The sequence below is a fragment of the Berghia stephanieae genome, chromosome 1, assembly GCF_034508935.2.
Source record: "Berghia stephanieae isolate SIO BIC M18660-M18661 chromosome 1, UCSD_Bste_1.3, whole genome shotgun sequence".
NCBI classification, from domain to species: Eukaryota; Metazoa; Mollusca; class Gastropoda; order Nudibranchia; family Aeolidiidae; genus Berghia; species Berghia stephanieae.
Window position 1 is genome coordinate 88,444,713 of NC_088360.1, and position 7,500 is coordinate 88,452,212.

Below are 7,500 nucleotides of genomic sequence, written 5' to 3' on the forward strand. Positions count from 1 at the left end.
ACCATATTAATTTGACACTTTGTACTATATATTGATAAACTCTTTAAAAAATCACTCATTTAAAACAGTTCGGTAATAAAACACGCCCTTCAAATATCGATTGATTTAAAGTGACCCTCATCTTGGCAAAAACTCTCAAACCTGGGTCTTCGCGAAGAGTTTTTGCCAAGATGAGGGTCATTTTAATCGATCGATATTTGAAAAACTAGTTTTCTGGCCAAAGTTTTAAATATCTGTTTTTTCTCCAGAGTACGGTAGTATAACATGAAATCGCTTTGTCCCTCATTATAGTGTCTCTCTAATTAATTTGTACATTATCATGTATATATCATATCATAGTAAGTAATCAAACACTATAATGAGACTACGACAAAGAAGCTTACACCTCTAAAGCCTCTCAAATTGTTTTCTTCTTCTTCTCCTCCTCCCCCTCCTCCTCCTCCTCCTCCTTCTTCTTTTTCTTCTTCTTCTTATCCTCCTCCTCCTCCTCCTCCTCCTCCTCTTCTTCTTCTTCTTCTTCTTCTTCTTCTTCTTCTTCTTCTTCTTCTTTCTTCTTCTTCTTCTTCTTCTTCTTCTCCTTCATTTCCCCCTCGTATTGGCATCATGTATGAATGTTGAGTTAGTGAAGGAACGCCATTGTCTACCTCAGCTCTGCCCGAATCCCATACAGTTTCAATCTAAAGTGGCCTTGTTTTGTTCAGACACGACCCATCGTTTCAAAACAGTATAATGCCGATGTGAACTTAAATAAAAATGTAAATGCTGATATTTCTAATGGCATTACAAGCAGCCTTTTAAGAGTTTATTTATTACAAGATATTTTGGTTAGTGTTGTATATCTCCAAGGGGACTTCCAAATCTTACCTTCTTCTCCGACGATAGGTCGGGAAAGACAATCTGTGAAAAAAATCCCTCAAGAGCTTATTGGCATGTGCTTACACAAAGGTTCGAGTTCCAGCGCTTCATCCTGAGTAAGGTCAAAGCAAGCTGGACGCTTTATTACTGCACCTTGGCGAATGTGCAGCTATCTGGTTTAATGAATTTATCATTAACAATGCCCCATTCTCCTTACACCATAAACTGTAATTTAAGTCGAAGTGGGACCCTTCACTTCATTCCAGTCCAAGCGTTTAATGTCTCATTTAATCCAGTTATCTCCCTTTATTTGAAAAATAACCGTTGAGTTCAGCGATATGCCAAGAACGCCACTCAAGTAGATTACAAATGTATATGGAAAACAAAACGCTTTTTTAATTTTTTAAAATACATAATATTTTTTTGTTGGTATTTTGGCCAGAATATGTTTACTTTCTATATCGATCGATCAAAATACAATGATCTTATGTGTATACTCTCATAGCGTGTCCAGAATTTGAAACTAAACAAACCAAAAAAAAAAAAAAAAAGAACAAAAAAAAAAAAATAAAAAAAAAAAAGAAAGAAAACAAACAAACAAAAACAAAACAAAACAAAGCACACACATACAAAAAACAACAACAACAAAACCCCAAAAGAAACAACAATAACAAAAAAAATAATAATAAACCCCCCCCCCCAAAAAAAAAAAAACAAAAAAAAAAAAACAACCCAAAACAGACACAGTAAACAAAACAAACATAACTAACAAAATACAAAATAACAACAATATCAACAAATAAACAACAAACATGACATTTTTCAATCACTCAAATAGATAAACAAACCACCCAAGATTTCAGAAAGGTGTCTCTAGTGTAAAGATGATGTTTTGTCCGTGTACCAAAGATTGGATCTACTTTTGTTATTTCCTTGCCACTATTCACCATTGTCGGGGCCCAGAGACAGCTAAAGACATCATAGTGAAATCACACATATTTGATCCGTCCATCTGCCAATCGGTAGCACGTGGTTAACAGGAGGTTTATGGTTCAATCTATTAACGTTGTTGCAATGGACACAATTCTTCGTTGGTTTGAGATTGTTTCCATAACAACATGGAGCCGATAACAATTTGGGTTATCAGACTTACAAATTAGTGCACGTCGGTTCGACCCCAATACGATTCAATAGTCTGATGTCACGCCGCCCAGCAACGGCGGCCATCTTGCTTCTAAACAAAGAAAATCATTACTTTTTATTTTTCATGCTGGCTAGAACTTTTCATACGTCTTGTGATCAGAATGTGTAAAAGTCAAAACATGATCAAATGTATGTGTTTTTTTCCCTCTGGATACCCTTTATGCTCGCCGGAGAAAGTTACCGTGCGTCATAAGGAAGGAAGTGACGTTACGACTGTTGAAGAGTATTGGGAAAGGCTGATTTATTCTGTTTTTTGTTTTTTTTTCGGGGGTTGTTTTTTTTTTTGCCCTTCTTTTTCATTTGATTTTGTTTTTCTGTATTTTATTGTTTTTCTTTTGCTTTGGATTTTTTACCCTTCCCCCCCCCCCCCCTGCCCTGTTGTCTGGTTTTCTGTTTGTGATCAATATTTCTTGGGGTTTTTTTTTGTTCTGATTTGTCTGGCATTGTATCACATAGGCCATTTCTTTTTTAAAGATTGTGATATTGTGCCAGTAACTGTACCCATTTTCTTTGGGGTCACTTTTATAAATTTAAATGAAGATTTTAAGGGATGAGAGTGAATTACAGAAATTTACTATAATGCCTAGCTGACATGTTGAAATCAGCAAAGGAATCGCAGTCAGCCGGGTGACCCGAAAACACGTACCTCTCACTGTCTCCAAAGGCAAGCAATTTTGAAAATGCTTACCACGCCCTTTAATATTTGCTCTGTTTTCAGTTCCGGTCATGGCTTTCTATAATATGTCCCATAATATTATAGCGGTTAGGGAAAGCAGTTTAATATTTAATGTCTGCTTGTCTCTATTATTAGTTTAGTCCATATAGTGCATAAAACTGGCTTCGATGAATTATTCATCACTCCCCATTCTCATAAGATTAATTTCTAATCGCACCGATAGGAGAAGATATATCGACTTTCGTGAAGGTCAAGCAGCTGGTACTTTTAATATGTACTATTACCAACGATGGTATTTATTTTTGCTATTACTAGTATATGTACAATGATAGTAATCACTAAATGAGTGAAAATGACTATTTTTGTTGACCGGATTGTTGTGTCATTGTGTGAAACACTACACTACAAACTCATCCGTGCGCGCACCATAAACACAAACACAGGCGCGCGTGCGCACTTACACACACACACACACACACACACACACACACACACACAGAAAACACGCATATACACAAATTGTATCTTTCTCGAAGCAGAAGTAAATAAGTGCCTACGAAGATGATGATGATGATGATGATGATGATGATGATGATGACGACGACGATGATGAAGATGATGATGACAATGATGAAGATGAAGATGATGATCGATGATGATGATGATCATCATCATCATCATTATCATCATCATCATCATCATCATCATCATCATTGTCATCATCATCATCATCATCATCTTTCATCATCATCACATAAACTTTAGTAATCATATCAAACAGTGTCAATTACAAAACGAGAGAAAGATAACGACCGTACAGCTTAGATAAACGCTGCTATTAACTTAATAACGAGTATGGCCTAGATTAGCTTTTTACGTTTTGTATTGTCTCTCGCAACGCATTCTGTTTTTATGACTTATTACTATTATGTCGACCCTAGTAAACGTTTCTAACAAGGAGTCCTAATGATAACAATTTCAGTTGTAGTGATTTATCATTATTTACAAAACAATAGGGGGAGATAAGACAATAGGAGACTGACTGGCATACAATACAATTCGACAGGAAGATAGTCAATTATAAGATAATAGGTGACTGACTGGCCGATAGAAAGATAGTCAATAGGATTCAATAGTCTGATGTCACGTCCGCCCAGCAACGAGCAGCTTGGTTCTAAACAAAGAAAATCGGTAGTTTTCTTCGTGCTGGCTAGAACTTTATCACGTGTCATGTGATCAGAAGGTATAAAAGTCAAAACATGATCAGATTTATAATGTTTTTCTCCTCTGGATACACATTTATGCTCGTTGGAGAAGTATTTCATAAGGGCGTCTGCCATTGTTCCGACAATTTAGAACCAGTTACTAAGTTACTATGCGTCATTACGAGGGAAGTGACGTCACGGCTATTGAAGCATATTCCAAGACAATAGGTGACTGACTGGCATACAGTGCAGCACGATAGAAAGATAGTCAATTACAAGACAATTAGGTGATGGATACAGTACAGTTCGACAAAAAGATAGACCAGACCGTCTAGTCACTATTTTTTTTATTGGGGCTTGTCCTCATTGTTGTGTCATTTTTAATTGAAATTACGTGGCTTGTTTTGCCCCTGCCTTTATTCAGATTCGTTCTTTACTCCTTTTTAAAAACTTTAAATTATAAATATGTTATTGATTTTTTTCCTTTTCCTTTTTCTTCCACTATTGTCCACTGAAGAAATAATTCAGTCTTGGTCTATTTTGATATCTTTTTGCCATTATAATTACTTAACCACATTTTCTATTAAATGAAAAGAACTTTGTTCCATTGTGTATGTTTTATTGTTATATCATAAGTTTTGATGTTGATCTTTTCATTGCGAGTTAAAACCACGCTACCAGAGCAGGGTAATGATCGTTGTAGATTGGTCTAGATATGCTCAAATCGTTTTTCTAGCATCACAACACAATCAATTGTTGTGGATTGAAAGATGATTCTTTAAATCATTGACAGAAGCAACAAATTTTCTTGTCTGTTTGAAAAGCGTCCTCGTCTATCGTTATAACGAGTGTTGTCGAGTAGAGGATAAGAATAATACAAATGTCGGGGTTTGATATGAATGTTGTCACTAATCGAGACGTATTTGATGAAGAAAAAGTTGAATTGTTGGGTTTATTCATTGAATAGATCAATGTTTTGGTGGACGGACGGACACATGGATGGAAGGGAAGATGGGTTGACGGATGGATAGATGAATAGATGGATGGATGGGTGGACGAGTGGATGCATTAATGGATGGATGGATGAATTGTCGAATAACAGAGTATCTATATTCTTGATAGGAAGCCCCATATATACATATTATGTCTCTCTCTCTCTCTCTCTCTCTCTCTCTCTCTCTCTCTCTCTCTCTGTGTGTGTGTGTGTGTGTGTGTGTGTATTTGTATGTGTGTGTGTGTGTGTGTGAGAGAGAGAGAGAGAGAGAGAGAAATAGATAGAGTGAGAGAAGGAGAGGGAGAGAGATAGAGACATAGGGAGGGACAGAGAGAGCATATGTGGGTGTGCGGGTATGTGTGGGTGTGTGTGCGTGTGTGTGTGTGTGTGTGTTTGTGTGTGAATGTGTATAATATGTGCGCGCATGTATATATAAGAATAAAATAACTTCCATTAACCTTAATCACATTCTATCGATGGGCCAAAATGCAGTAACAAAGGCCTTTTTGTTAAACGCTCTTTACGTAGATGTCCCATAGGTAATATGACATTGCAAGACGAATACTCTCTCCAGACCGTAAAGAGGTTTTTGATGTGAGTCTGGGGAATACACTGCTGGCATGGCGGGTATTTGTCTAACGAGCCTGTCAGCTCTTGTTGGCTGGGCTATTTTCAACAATCCCTGTGAAGAAAACGGCTGTCCCGATCCCGATGGCTAAACTGATAGAGCACTTGATTCACAGGCCGGACATTGTTTCAAACGCTCTGTCCACTTCTTTGTGATTTAGTGGCTAGATCTTTTTAATATGGATGGCATATGAGATATACATATAGACCCAAATATGAAACTTGAAGTTAATTTATATTCGTCAAGGTGGAAAATAGATACAATATCTTACATTAACCCCCCCCCCCCCAAAAAAAAAACACAAAAAAAACAAAAAACAGAAAACAACAACAACAACAAAAGAACCAAAAAAAAAAAACAAAACAAAAAAAAAAAACAAAAAAACAACAAAAAAAAAACAACAACAAAAAAAAAAAAACAAAAAAAAAAAAAACAACAACTAAAAGTTCGTAATTTTTACCATTTTAACTCTGGATTTAGTTTAACTTGAAATTAATTTATATTCGTCAAGGTGGAAGATAGATACAATATCTGACATTAAAGAAACAAAAAACTAAAAGTTCGTATTTTTTTATCATTTTGACTCTGGATTAGTTTAAGGGGTTTGATTCATCCCGACATAATACCGCTTGGAAACGTCGGGTTACAAATATTAAATTCAGCTTTTACGCCGAGGGTCATTGGGACCCCTTCCCTCCGCAGATTTTATGAGACGAGATTTTTTAAAAAAAGTTCTTCCTCCTCTGTCCTCAGTTCAACGATTTATTCATCCAGACACACTTAAACTTAGAATAGGTATATACTTAATTGTTCATTTGATATAACATATTATACTCCCATTTATTTATTTATTTATTTATTTATTTATTTATTTATTTATTTATTTATCTATCTATCCATCTATTTATTTATTGAATTAATCATTTATCTATAGATTTATTTACTTTTGTTTGATTATTTATCATATTTTTTCTGTACCTATTTATTCGACAAGCTCCAGATAGCTCGGGTTCGTAGAACACTCCATCATACGCGAATGTACCGGTTGTGATCCCGAGTCCCAGGTTTGATTTGAGTTTTAAAATAAAATTATATTTTTGTCCATTCAGGAAAATACGTTTGTTAGGCTGGCGTCCTATCCAGAGGATTTAAGAAGTTATTTCTGTCCCTTTAATGCCAAGGGGTGTTATGGCTAAAAAAAAAAAAGTCTCCATTCATTCATCCATTCATTCATTCATTCATTTATTCATTCATTCATTCATTCATTCATCCATCCATTCATCCATTCATTTATTACATGATACTCTCGAAATAGCATTCCTAAGATAATTCCTCATTCTACTACTTACCTCTTTTTTTTCTTCTTTTTCTTCTATAAGCTCCTTAGCGTAGATACCCATTTATTTTGGTGTTTATTCCGTCATCCATGATGTATCGTCATCCTTGAAAGCATAAAAAAATATAGCAACCGAGTCTCTTTGACTTAAATAGCACCCATCCCCCACCCCTAGCTTAAAAATTTAAATCGCTATCATTTATTCATGATTTCAAACTTCCAATCTCTCCCACTCTCCTATTGGATCTCCAATTTGGGTGACCTCCCGTTTTATCGGCGGTCCCACTGCTGCGGTCCTACTGTAATAAAGGACACTTTGTTGTCGCGGGTAATGTTTCTCTGGTTATTGCCCTTTGTTATTAGGTTTTATAAAATTAAAATTATGGTACATTTCCTCTGGAATTAATAAATTGTTTATGAAATCAATTTTAGTCTTCCTTTTAAAAAAAATAATTAAAAATCAAATCTTATGATAAGCTGTCTTAACAGTTTGTCTTCAAAGCTACTTTTCAAAATAAATAAATTTTTAAATGGCCACGTAACTCCGAGCATTTAAAACAATCTTTTTCGTTTTTTTTTTTGTTTTTGTTTTTTTTTTCTTTT

The 7,500-nt window shown here is 35.3% G+C and overlaps 1 protein-coding gene across 3 annotated transcripts in view; it reads left to right on the plus strand.

The window, feature by feature from the left end:
• LOC144960772 (tetraspanin-18B-like) overlaps positions 1-7,500 on the plus strand; it is a 227,999-nt gene that overhangs the window by 142,478 nt on the left and 78,021 nt on the right. The window lies entirely within an intron of this gene.